Source organism: Oryctolagus cuniculus, assembly GCF_964237555.1.
Source record: "Oryctolagus cuniculus chromosome 17 unlocalized genomic scaffold, mOryCun1.1 SUPER_17_unloc_3, whole genome shotgun sequence".
Taxonomy (NCBI): Eukaryota; Metazoa; Chordata; class Mammalia; order Lagomorpha; family Leporidae; genus Oryctolagus; species Oryctolagus cuniculus.
In genome coordinates this window covers 452,805-466,747 of record NW_027208204.1, presented here as the reverse complement: position 1 = coordinate 466,747, position 13,943 = coordinate 452,805, and the positions used below count along the sequence as shown (strand labels likewise).

General features: G+C 38.9%; 1 long non-coding RNA gene and 1 pseudogene across 1 annotated transcript in view; one reads left to right on the top strand and one right to left on the bottom strand.

The window, feature by feature from the left end:
* LOC127488569 (forkhead box protein R1 pseudogene) overlaps positions 1 to 7,122 on the bottom strand; it is a 49,821-nt pseudogene extending 42,699 nt beyond the window's left edge.
* The window catches only part of LOC138847904 (uncharacterized), a 59,701-nt gene extending 47,756 nt beyond the window's left edge, over positions 1 to 11,945 (top strand). Inside the window, exons 3-4 of the long non-coding RNA XR_011385785.1 lie at positions 3,717 to 3,811; positions 9,058 to 11,945. This is a non-coding gene — a long non-coding RNA (uncharacterized lncRNA). The remainder of the gene's footprint in view (positions 1 to 3,716; positions 3,812 to 9,057) is intronic.
* Positions 11,946 to 13,943: the final 1,998 nt, after the last annotated feature.

Here is a 13,943-nt window from a genome sequence, read left to right as displayed (position 1 = left end):
ATTAATGCTCAAATGATAGACACTCAAATTATTGTGACTATTGTTGAGGGATTGTATACAATGTTCCATACTCTGTAACATTTCTGAATGATGGATAAAACCTTTTAAAACATATCAAAGGGTCTTTGATCTTCTAAGCCTAGTTCTGGCAAACCTTTTTGTAAAGAGCCAGAAAGTAAATACCTTATGCTTTATGAACCATAATATCTCTGTTGTTGCCTAAAATATGTATAGGCTATAAGTAAATAGATGTGGTTGTATTCCGACAAAAATTTATCTACAAAAACAGCGAGGAGCTGAATTTGGCCCACAGGATTATTAATGCAGTGAATCTTTCTGTTCAGAATACCATGCATGCATGCCATTACCCATTTCAAAGACAACAATGTGTGCAACACAGCATTTTTCAAGAGGGAGTTGAAATAAAATTTCAAAACTCTAATTACAAAATAGGTTACTTTTTACATTTTCCTCTTATTTTATAAACAATTCAAAATTTGTTATGATTAAGAACTTTTATCTTTGACTAGTATAGAATTATATGATGTGTACCGAGCCTTTGAGATTTTTCAATCTTTCTGTGGTATTAGAAGTCTAAACAAAATGATAACTAGTACACATACTACATATATGGGAATTGTCAAGAGGTCCTTTTTTTCTCTAACTTTAGAAATGTATCATTTAGTGCCTTGGTCTGCCTTTTAGTGCTACATATTCATTTCACAGTTTAAAAACTGTGAACTGTTGCAAATATAATTCATAATTATTATTTAAGGATTAGAAAACACAGATGAAGGAAAATTTGATCATGTATGATTATGTCACTCAGCAGTAATACCTTTACTCACTGCCTTAAATATCACCTCCCTTTACTCCAGTAATTTCCAATCCCAGGATCCTGTCAAAGCTTGTTCTCTCCAAGTTAACACTTATTTCTATAAAATTAGAGGTCATTTCTTCAATGTCATTTTATGTAACCTGTCAGTAGTATTGTTATGAACACAAAATTCTTCTCCAAAATAGCTTCCTCTTTCATTTTTCAAACTATCTTTCTGTCTAGGGAGTGATTTTATTTCCCTTGTCAAATATTAGTTGGTTGCCAATATGTGAGTTCATTTCTGGGGTTTCTCTTCTGTCTCATTGGTCAACATGTCTTGTTTTGTTCCAGACCAGGCTGTTTTAATAATAACAGCCCTCTAGTATGCCTTGAAATCTGGTATTGTGATGCCTCAAGCTTCATTTTTATTTAAGATTGCTTTAAGCATTTGGGGTCTTCTATTTTTCCATATGAATTTTAGGATCATGTTTTTTATAATTGTGAAGAATGTCCTTGGTGTCTTGATTGGGATTCCTTTGAATCTATCAATTACTTGGGGTAGTATGATATTTTGATATTAATTTTTCCAATCTATGAACATGTGAGATTTTCCCAATTTTTGTGTCTTTTATTTCTTTTTCTTTTTTTTAAGATTGTATTTATTTATTTGGGATGTAGATTTATAAATAATGAGAGGGAGAGACAGAGAGAGGTCGTCCATCTGCTGGTTGACTCTCCAAATGGCCACAACAGCCAGAACTGTGCTGATCTGAAGCCAGGAGCCAGAGTTTCTTCCAGGCCTCCCATATGGGTACAGGGGCCCAAGGACTTGGGCTGTCTTCTACTGCTTTTCCAGGCAATAGTAGAGAGCTGGATTGGAAGTGGAACAGCCAAGACTCGAACCAGAGCCCATCTGGGATGCCAGCACTTTGGGTTGTGGCTTTACCTGCTACACCACACTGCCAGCCCTTCTAATAGTCTTTTGGTTTCTCTATATAAAGAATTATATCAACTGCAAACAGGGATTATTGTGCTTCCTCCTTATCACTTTGATTTTTTTTCTTGCCTAATGTCTCTGACTAAAACTTCCAGAAGTATATTGAAAATAATGGTGAAAATGGTTGTCATTAGCTCCAGATTTAGTGGAATTTCTCCCAGCTTTTCCCCATTCAATATGATGCTGCCTGTGGTTTAGTCATATATTGCTTTGATTGTGTCAAGGTGTGTTTCTTCTATACCCAATTTTTAAAGATTTTTATCACGAAAGGATGTCATATTTTGTCAAATGTTTATCTGCATCTATTGAGATAATCATACGGCTTTATCTTTCATTTTGTTGATTTTAAATAACACATTTATTGATTTACATATGTAAATCTGCATCCCTGCAATAAATTCTACCTTGGGTAGATAATCTTGTTGATATATTGCTGGACTCTATTTGATACTATTTTATTGAGAATTTTTGCATCAAGATCCACTAGGGATATTGGCGTATAGTTCTTTTTTATTGCATCTCTCTGCTTTTGTAATTAAGGTAATGCTGGTCTCAAAGAATGGGTTTGGATTGATTCTATCCCTTTCAATTGTTTTGAATAAGAGTGGGGATTGGTCCTTCCTTTAAAGTTTGGTAGAATTCAGTCTCTTCAGGGCTGGCACTGTGCGTGGCATAGAAGGTTAAGCCTCCATTTGCAGTTTATGCATCCCATATGGATGCTGATTCAAGTCCCAGCTGTTTCACTTCCAATCACCTTTGTGCTAATGCACATTAGGCCCTTGCACACATGTGGAAGAGCCAGAAGAGCCTCCAGGCTCCTGTCTTTGATCTGTCCCAGCCCTGGCAGTTGCAGCCAAACAATTTGGAGAGAGAATTAGTAGATCTCTCTCTGTCTCTCTCTCTCTCTGTGTGTGTGTGTATGTCTCTCTCTCTGTCTCCCTCTCTTTTTCTCTCTGTATCTCTGCCTTTTAAATAAATAAATAATAAAGTAAGTAAATAATACTTTAAAAATGAATTCAGCCTCTTCTACAATGGTATTTGGAAAGTTGGATTTTCACATGCTGAAGTTTGAAACCAGTTTGATCCAACTCACAATGGATCAAGCATCTAAACCTGATACCCAAAACATCACATTACTAGAGAAAAACATAGAGGAAAGTCTATAACACATCAGCCTAGGCAAAGAATTCTAGGGTAAGATCCCAGAAGCAGATGAAATTACATCATGCGAGAAGTTGCTGTGCAAAAAAATGAAATAACAAAATGAAGAGGTAATCAACAGAATGGGAGAAAATATTTGCAAAATATGCATCCAATAAAGGATTAATATCCACAATACATAAGGAGCTCAAGAAATTTAACAACAAAACACACTCTAGTTAAAAAATGGACAAATTGCATGAACAAGCATTTTTCAAAGGAAGAAATAAAAATGGCCAACAGACATGAACAAAAATTCAGGATCACTAGTCATCAGGGAAATAAAAGTAAAAATCACAAAGAGCCAACATGCTAGGGTAATTTATCCTTTTTGTTCAATTATAGATTATATTTTTTGTCATATCTAGGAAATCTTCACTTAATTTAAACTCACAAAAATCTTCTATGATTTCTTCCTGCAAGTATTATAGTTTTCATACTGCAGTTAGATATGTCATGAATTTTTTACATTTTTGTTAGTGGAAATTTCTTTTGGAAATTAATATCATATTGTGCCAGCACAATAATTGTAAAGACTATACTTTCTCCCCTGCATTGCAATTGTGACTCTGTAGAAAACCTGTTCACTGTGTTTCAATCTTTTATGGATCTTCTTTTGTGTTCCATTTTTCTGTCACACTTTAGATTAGTATAAATTTATAATTCTTGTAGTCATCTCTCCAATTTTATTATTTTTTTCAGAGTTACTTTCCCATGAGCTGATATCAGCATGTTATTTTAAAAAATAATCAGATTGCTTGCTGGGAAGGGGATTGCGATTTTGTTGAGTCTATAAGGTAATGTTAAGATAAATCCTGAGATTTTTTTGAGTAAAATGTCTCTTTCTACTTAAAAATTTTAATTTCATATGAATATTAAGTTGTTTTTGTAGATCTGTCAATATTTCATCAGATATATATTTTATATTTTAAATGAAATAGTGGTGATTCTAAAATTTTGATTACTATTGCTGGTATATAGAAATGTATTTTATTTTTCTGTATTGATTTTTTTTATCTTCTAGTTTTACTAAACTCATTTGTTGCTCATTACAATTTTGGCTTATGCATCAGAATTTTTGTATAGAGCAAAGGTTGTCAGTTGTTTCCTCTCTTAAACTACTGTCTTACTAATGATAGTAAATGTTTCTGATTTGTAACAATACAATTTTTGTGACAACTTTTTATCACTTTAGTATTAAAGCATCCATAGATAAGTAAATTAATGAGCATATCTGTGTTCCAATAAAACTTTATTACTAAAGCCTAAAGCTGGCCTACAAGTGAGAGTTTGAAGATGGAGAATTTGCACCCCTATTATGTGGTCATTGTTGTGAATAGAGATCCTCACTTCTTCCTTTCAACTTGATTGCTTTTATTTATTTTTATTGCCTCAGCATACTGACTACAATCGTAACTACAACATTGAATAACAGTAGTGAAAACAAATTATTATCTTGTTTCTGATATTAAAGGTAAAGTATTTTAATTTCTGTCATTAATTATGTTTTCTGGAGTTTGTTATCCATGCTCTTTCTTATGCTGATGAAGTCCTCTTGTATTTTAAGTTTCCTGAGATTTGTGAAGTCAGGAAAGATTAAGTTTGTCAAAGGCCTCTATCCACTGAGGAGTTATAGGGACTGGACACCCCTACCCAGGCATGAATAGACTAGGAAAGCTGCCTCAGGCCTTGGGAAGGGCAGAAACCAGTGACAGGAACTCAGATTCCATCTTGAGACCTACCTTTACTCTGACTGAAGTTATCCCATCTCACAGGCACTCACCTGCATGTTCAGGCCATGAAACAGGATGAGGTATTTAATGCTGATGGCCCACATGAGCCAAGTCCCACCTACCTTAGCCACAGAAAATTTTTTCACCAAAAAGCTTGTGTGTTCAGAACCTTAAACAAAGACCCCCTGCCTAGCAACCATATGTCACAATGTGGGCCAAAGATGTTCTGCCCTTTGGAATACAGGCCAATGGTCCAGCCAAATGTAGACCCAAGTAGAGGGTGCAGTCCTAAAACAGGAACCTCTGCATGTCCCCCCCCAATAAAAAAGCATCCCATGGATAGTGGTAAAGGCTAAAACTGAAAACTCAAAAACAGGCTCACTCCTCTGATAATGGACTCCCAGCTTTGAGCCCCTCCTCTCTCTCGGGAGTCTGTACTCATTTCTATGCAATAAATCCACTTGTGCTTTGCACACTCTTGGACTCAGCCCTTTATTTCTATGCTGAGAGAGAGTCTTGCACCAGGGTGTCCGGCATCCCTAATAGGAGTGAAATAACAGTAACCCTGCAGTTTTTCTCTTCCATATTATTAATACCATAATAAAACTAATCATTGTGTTAGTGTTAAACAAGCCCTGCATTCCTGGAATATATCCCATCTGTTTAGTCATTTATTTAGCTTATTGATTGAATTTGATGTCCTAAATTTTTTTCTTCATATTATCCTTTATTGATCAAAACTTCCAAACAAAGGTAGCCTCTCCCTAAAACTGCCCCCCTCTGCTGCCATGGCACCTGCCCTTACCCCTGTCTCAGCTACCACAGTGCAGAGCAGAAACTGTCACAGGGCCCTGCAGCCCTATGAGTTCGTTAAGTAGCAGCTTAACAATGTTAGCTGAACGAGTAGGTGGTGCTCCCAGGGCTGCCTGCCACAAGCCAGCATCTCCCATGATTATCTTCAAAATCCAGAAAATGGGCACTCGCTCAGGTCTGGTGAAGGGCGAGGACTCTCCTCCTCTGAGACAAGCGTGGCATCTGGGTCTGCACACCAGCAGCTGCCTCACTGCCTCGGTAGCACGCATGGGCTGCTCCCCACCCCAAGCTGGAACTGCACCTCTGCCCTTCACCCCATCTTCAGAGACCACACACACATATCCACACAAGGCTGCTGGGGGCAACTAATAAGGCAGGGGACTCACTTTGTGGCATCAAAGGTCAAAGAGGAAGAGCATCATATCTGGTTGGTTCATGCACTGCTGGATACTTTCCAGCTGGGTGACAGCCAGGGCACAGGCCTCCTCGGCAAAGCGGTGGCGTCCCTCCTCAGTCAACTTCCAGAAGCAGGAGCGGGATGGGGTGATGGCCGCGACCTGCATACTGACTGGCACTTTCTCAAAGCTGTCTCGGAAACACAGGTTGTGGCCGATGGTGTTCTTCCAGCCTTCCGGAGCCATTCGGAAAAATGGAAAGTGTTGTCGAGTGAAACTGTAGATCTGCTGCATGTTGAGGCCACGGGGGGAACTGTTTCTTAATGCCAGGGCAATTAGGTGGAAGTAATTGAGAGGGGCCAGGGCCAGAGCCTCCCCTCCTGGCTGCTGGCTTGCTGAAGCCTCCGGCTCTGGAGGGGGGCCCTTTTGTGAGGGGACGGGAGAGCCACACAGGAGCTGTCATCCTGGTCCTCGGCCTCCTCCTCTTCCATGAGCTCCCAGCTGCTGGGGGAAGACGAAAAGTGCTTTGGCGATGGAGACTGCTCAGGGAAGGAAGGCGACAGTGCGCCGGCCCCGCAGCCTCAGGGCAGCAGGCATCTTCCTGATGGCAGGGCAGCCAAGGGCGAGGGACCGCGCCCGCCAGTTCCTTCTTCTCGCTAGTCCCTTGGGCTTCCAGTTTTCCCGGTGGGTACACGATCTTGGGGTTCACCCACATCCACAGGTTAGGCTCAACCTCTGGACCATCTCTGTCAGCATGGGGCTTCTTCTCCAAAGGTAACCTTGGTGGTTCGACTATTTGAAGCCTGTACCTGGCAAGGTTCTGCTCGGCCACAGGCAGGTGCGATGTGGTGAAGGCCAGAAAGGTCTCGTTCCCCATGTCCCAGTCCAGCAGTCCCGGGACCTGGCCATGGAGGTTGGCCCAGACTTCGAGCTGCTGGAGTTTGAGGTCCACCTTTAGGGAGAGTGCGGCACGCCCAGCCACGCACGGGGTGAGCCGAGAGAGACTGATGTCCCAAATTTTTAATACATTTTATCTTTAGCGATATCTTAGGTTCATGTTAAAATTAAGAGGAAGGTACAGAGATTTTCCAAAAATATCTGCTGCCACAGTGGCATAGTCACTCCTCTTATTAATATGAACCTGACCAGTGTAGTATAGTTGTTATGATTACATTTGATACATCATTAACACCTCAAATCCATAATTGACACTAGGATTTTGTATTGAAAACAATGAATTCATGCAAAGTTATAATAATGTGTGTCCATCATTTTATTATGCAGCATTTCATTACTCTAAAATCTTATCTGCCTAGTCACCCATTTCTTCCCTCTACAATCCTGTCAACAACTAATCTTTTTACTAGATGCATGCATTGCAAGCTGTCACTTCCTTGTGTAATTTGATTGTACTTATAAACAAAGCAAAGGAAATACTAGCACTGTTCACAGACATGAAATTTAAAATAAATATATAGACCTTCAAATGCACAACAGTCCATAGTTTCCCAGTTTTATGCTGTAAATTTTCAAAACATCAAAAGCCAATAAGAACACAATGAACAATAAGATAAAAAGAAAATACTTAGTAATACTGCTAATGACAATAATGTTAACATTTTAGTTACCAATTATTTTCTTTCAAATTGTGACTCAAGCACACAGACCCCCATAACTAGCTTAATAAGCACTCAGGAATCTAGAATCTTATGTAGAGAAGTGCTAATCTAACCCAGCTTTCATTGGACAAGAGAAAGCATGACAATCTCTAAGATTCACACTGACGTATCATAATAAAGGGGAAAGAAAGCCAAGGCTAAACAGTCTAAATGAGGAAAACTTTGCACACTGAGATTGCAGATCATAAATTTTACGGGTGTTCTTATGGATAATCCCCACATACATAATTTATCTTTCATTTTCATTGATTTAATTTTTCAAATAGGGCAAAATGTAGTCAATAAGCTTTTTGAAAGGCATTACAGAAACTATTAACCAACACTGCATGGGAGTATAACCTAGACATTCATTTCTCCAAGTTGGGACAATGAAGATATTTAACTAGCAAGTGGTTTTAATCAGGATTTCTAAAACTCAATAAAAACACTTAAGAAGAAATATTTGTCTAAATACTTTTTTATTATTCAGTCAACTAGCTTAAAACCCTAGAGAAGCCAGCGCCGGGGCTCAATAGGCTAATCCTCTGCCTGCGGTGCTGGAACACCAGGTTCTAGTCTTGGTCGGGGTGCCAGATTCTGTCCCAGTTGCCCCTCTTCCAGGCCAGCTCTCTGCTATGGCCAGGGAGTGCAGTGGAGGATGGCCCAAGTGCTTGGGCCCTGCACCCACATGGGAGACCAGAAGGAAGCACCTGGCTCCTGGCTTTGGATCAGCGTGATGCACCGGCTGCAGTGCGCCGGCCATGGCGGCCATTGGAGGGTGAACCAACGGCAAAAGGAAGACCTTTCTCTCTGTCTCTCTCCCTCTCTCACTGTCCACTCTGCCTGTCAAAAAAAAAAAAAAACCCTAAAGAAAAAGAGTACTTAAAACTCATGTCCACTCTCACTGTATTCTAAACTTTTCACTCTGGTTCTAAATTAAAATTGCATCAAAATTTATTTTCAGGCTCCATAAATACTCAGAATGTAAGTCTACTGCCTGGATGGGAACATCAGTTGTGGCTGCTCTACATTTTAGTGGGTGAAACATGGGGAGATTTGGAAAGTACATGGAAAGAGACTTAAAAGTATGAGTTTATTTTGGTATAGTTTTTTGGAAAAAACGACATTTTTTTAATATATGGAAAGTGTGTAAGCTAAAAATGCATTTTATGAATTCCAAATTGTTACTGCACCAAAATAAAATCATATATTTAATTTTATTTTATGAACCCTTAAAAATATTTTTATATTTGTTTATTTGAAAGTCAGAGCAACAAAGAGAGCTATCTTCCATCCTCTGGATCATTTCCCAAAATGCTTGCAACAGCCAGGGCTGTGCTAGTCTAAACCCAAGACCAACAAATTCCATCTGGGACTCCCATGTGGGTGGCAGTATCAAAATACTTCATTCATCATCTTCTTCTTGTTTTTTTTTTTTTTCCAGATTCAGGTCAAGTTTACTTTCCAAAATTAGTTCAGGTCACACCAAGGAAGCCATGAAGACATTACTTTGGGGAAAGGGTGCTGTGGTCCAGCGAGTTAAGCCATCATTTGGGACACCAGTATTCCATTACTGGAGTGCCTGGAGGACACCTCTTCTGCTCTTCCAGCTTCCAGTCAATGCACATGGACAAGTTAGGAGATGGAACCCCCTCTCATCAGCTAGGTTCCCAAGTTGAAGTGGAACTGCTCTCTATACAGCACTTCAAGGCCCTCTGGGTAGCTGTATACTTGGTCAGAAAGTTCGCCGTGAGATAACGGCCCAACAGTCGGGTAAAGCGTCTTCTCTTTCTCGGCAGAATATTTAAAGGGGGATGTGGTAACCTTGAGCAGAAAGACCCAAGGCGGCCTGGGCCATAAACTGCAGGAACGACGTGGGGGGAAAAGCGAGGCACCGACACCAGCTGGGTGGTAGTGGCGGTGGCAGCCTGAGAGAAATGGAGCAGCGAGGGCAGAAGAAGAAAGGCGCGGGCCCGGTGAGGAAGAGGGTTCGTCCATGTCACACCGCAGAGCGCCCCAGCGAGAAAGATGAGAAGAGGCAGAGAAGGAAACGACCAGAGAGAAAAAAGGGAAACGCGATGACCACTAGGGGAAGCAGAGTATGGTCATCATCTTGGCCTCCCAGTACAGTTAGTATGAAGATAAGAGGAGAAGCAGAGGTGGGACTTATCCCCAGCACTCTGCGGTTGTATGTGACATCCAAAGTTCTGTCTTGATCTGTTGCCCCTCAGACCAGCTACTCTTCAAATGGTTTGCAGTACATGCATGCTTTGATGACACCATGTCTCTGATATTCCAGATGTGACTTATTACCCACACAGGACCTACTTTCCCCTGTCCAGCAAAGAATATCATAAACGAGTATCATGAAAAGTTAGCAAAGACAAACCGAGTCTTAAAACATGATGATTAATCAGGAAACTTATTTCAGAGGATTAAAACTTGAGAAGATTTTTCTATGCAAGGTCATATATTTGGTAAAATTTTTATTTAGTAGATAGAAACAGTGTGAAAGCAGATGATTCCATTAAATAAGAGTAAAAAAATAGTGTTCAGCAATGTGATGATTTCTAGGATGGGAAAATTTGCTTTCAAACCCCAAGCATGAAGCAATCAATTTCATGAGACTTTGATATAGAAAATGAGTAAGAATTTTAAAGAAAATAGTGTGCTCTAGTTTAAAGACCACATTGAAGGAAATATTTCTTACTATCACTTTTCCACTGTGCTGAGGGCATTTCCTTAATTTGAGATGAAGTATCATGACCATGAGAGAAGTAGTAAAAAGATGGCTTGTGTCTGTCATGAAAATGACTTGTAACAAGGTACTCTTTGGAGCCAAAGTGCAACAAGGCCCACTGAGTCTTTGAAGGCATTATTTTATTAATAAACCATGAGCCCCTGCCTGAATTTTTAGTTTATTTCCCATGAAGGAAAACCTGATGAGGCTGGGGCCATAGTAGAATATGTGGAGGGTGGTATCAAGATCATTATTTCAAAGTGGTTTTTCTATGTCAGTAAATAGATCCTCAAAAGGACTAAATATGTATATGGCCAATACACATAACCACAATTCTTTTTTTAAAAAAAAGTAAGAAGTATCCAAGATCCAAAATTCCCAAGAAAAGTGAAGTCTTCATCCTGAGGAGAAATTTGATGGGATGCCTTTAAGAGAAAAGCTGAAATCAGCTAAGAATGTTAAAGAGTAGCAGGTTTTCTGTAAGGTTCATTGATGCTGGTGGGGCCTAGGAAGAAGTAACTCACAAAAGTCATAAGCACATGCACTTGTTTCCGAGCAGAGATCTACAATGAGGAAGCTCCACTGGGAGGAGAATCCAATGTGAATGTTGGCAAAACTAAAATCAAGGTAAAGAGAAAGTTCTAACATATGATGAAAAAATAGCAGAAAGGAAGCTTCCAGAAAATAGAGAAGAGCCATGTTTTAGTACAATTCATAAGCTCATACGAAACTTTAAAATATGATGCCAGAAGATTCTTCCCTGCCTGTCTCCTAACAACCTACACAGAAGCCTCCCCATAAAACAGCATAGAGCCAATGTGCTCCAACATGAACATGGAATAGGCACAGTTGCAATTCACACACAGAGCAACAGAGAATAAAAAAAGCAAAGTGAAGACACATGAAAGACATGATCACCACACAGCAAAAACAAAAATATAGCATTAATAAATGATGACATAAATAAAACATTAGATTGTGAAAGAACAAATTTGTCAGAATCAGAAAAATCAAATATGAATAATAATTAGATTACTATGTAAATACCCAAAAGAAAAAGAATTGCAATTCAGTAAACATGAATTAGAGAAGAAAAAATGACTGCCAGGAAATAAAATTAAATAGGTAATACAAGAGTGGTACATAAAGAGGTGGTAATATAAGAAAGAACATAAAGAAAACAGATTTGAGAGGAAACAAAGGATATACAGAGTTAGACAACATAATTCAGCAATGGTGCAACACAGAAGCAAGCTGAAGCAATGGAACAGAACACATGCTGAAAATCTAGAGGGGCTGGTGCCATGGCTAACTTGGTTAATCCTCCACCTGCAGTGCTGGCATGCCATATGGGTGCTGGGTTCTAGTCCTGGTTTCTCCTCTTTTAGTTCAGCTCTCTGCTGTGGCCCGGGAAGGCATTGGGGGATGGCACAAGTGCTTGGGCCCCTGCACCCGCATGGGAGACCAGAAAGAAGCACCTGCTCCTGGCTTCAGATTGTGCAGCACTGGCCGTAATGGCCATTGGGGATTGAACCAACAGAAGGAAGACCTTTGCCTCTCTCTCTCTCTCTCTCTCTCACTGTCTATAACACTACCTGTAAAATAAATTTAAAAGAAAGAAAATATAAAACTAAAACACACTTTAAGTTTAAAATATGTTTATACATTGTAATGTGTTTAAGAAAATCACCCCATAACATTCAAAACATACACTAGCCACTGATGAGAAAAATGAGTGGTAACGAGGGGTTTCACATTATCTGAAACTACAGAAAGAAAAATGTGAGAATATAAAACATCTCTTATACAGATGTGCTAAATCAGAATCTTTTAAAAATTCCACTTGACAAAGGGATTTACAAATTTTATTCTTTTTTTCTGTAAAATAATAGCCATGTCTTTAATGTGGTTTAAAGGACACAAATATACTAACACACTTATGAATTAGGATAAATTTGAAATTTTTAAATTATTTGAAATGAAGAGAGACAGAGAGTGAGAGTGAAAGAGTGAGGGAGAGAGAGAAAGAGAAAAATTTATTTTCCATCTGCTGATTGACTACCCAAATGGTTGCATGGCTAGCATTTCTCCAGTTCAGAACCAGGGGTGTGGAACTCAATCCAAATCTCCCAGATGAGTGGCAGGGGCTCAACCATCTGGGCCATCTTCTACCTTTCTGGGAACATTACTAGGGAGTTGTATTGGAAGCAGATGATCTAGAACTCAAACTGACACTCGGATATGGTATGCCTGCATTGCAAGCAGTGGCCTAACACCAACCCCAAATTATTTTGACTTTACATAAACTTACTTTATGTCATTCAGTGTATCTTCCAGCTATGAAATTCTACAACAGAAAAATATTTATCTTTGATTATCCAGAGCCAAACACTTATAGCATAGTATTAGAAAATTGGTATCATAATAATTAGAACTTCTGTGCTCTGAAAGCTGTTCTGGAAATAATGGTATTTAGATACAAGACCTTATTATGTTAATTTAGGTTTAAATTTTATTCAATGACTTTCAATTCAAATGACCCCTGGTGCTGAAGAAATAACCTGGGCTAAATAACTAATTCTTCTGGAAAAATGGATTTTCCAACTGTATTTAAGGTATGCAAGTTTCATGTATTTCATATATACAGATTATGGAACATAGTTTAACTTGATTAACACAGTAAGGTTGTCCATTATTCATGAGGCCATTTCCATGGTTTAAATCCCCAAATACAAGCCTCCTCTCTCCCATTCACAATCTTTCTGGTTTTCAATTGTCACTCTTATCCATAGTTTTCATTGAAAAAGAAATGACAAAAGCAGTAGGCAGCATGAATACTTTTAAAAAATATAAAGTCATTTAGGAAAAGTGGTTTATAAGGCAAAAACTCTAAACTTGATAGGATAATAAATTTTTATTCTATAAAAACAGTTAATCATAAGACAAATTGTCAGTAAGACAGGATGCTTGAAATGTAAATGGCCACAAAATATTGTTTGTAATGGTCAAATTTGTCTCTATGAAGTTGATTGTAATGATTACGATTATAATGGAGAATATCACAAAATCAACACATGTGAGATAAGTCAAGACTTTAAAATAATTATTTCTATATTAATAGAATACATTTTATATTCAATAAAACAAAACATAGAAACATTTTTATGGCGGTCCATAAAGAAAATGATACTCATGGATTCCAGTTAAGAAAACACAACATCAAAGCACTGGCATTGTGGCACAATGGGTTAAGCTGCTATCAGTGATGCTGATATCCTCTATGAGAACTGGTTTGGGTGCCTACTCCCTCACTTCTAATCCAGCTTCCTGCTAATGCTTCTGAGAGTGCTGCAGAGATTGGCCCAAGTACATGGCCCCCTGCAAACCCACTGGGAGACCCAGATGGGGTCCCAGGTTCCTGTCTTCAGCCTCAGCCAGCCCCAGCCATTGTAATCATTTGGGGCAATAAACCAGAGGGTGGAGATCGCTCTCTCTTCTCTTCTCTCTCTCTCTCTAATTCTGATTTTTCAAATAAAATACATCCATAACAAAAAAGAAAAAGCAACATCTAACAAATGTATAACATTTGT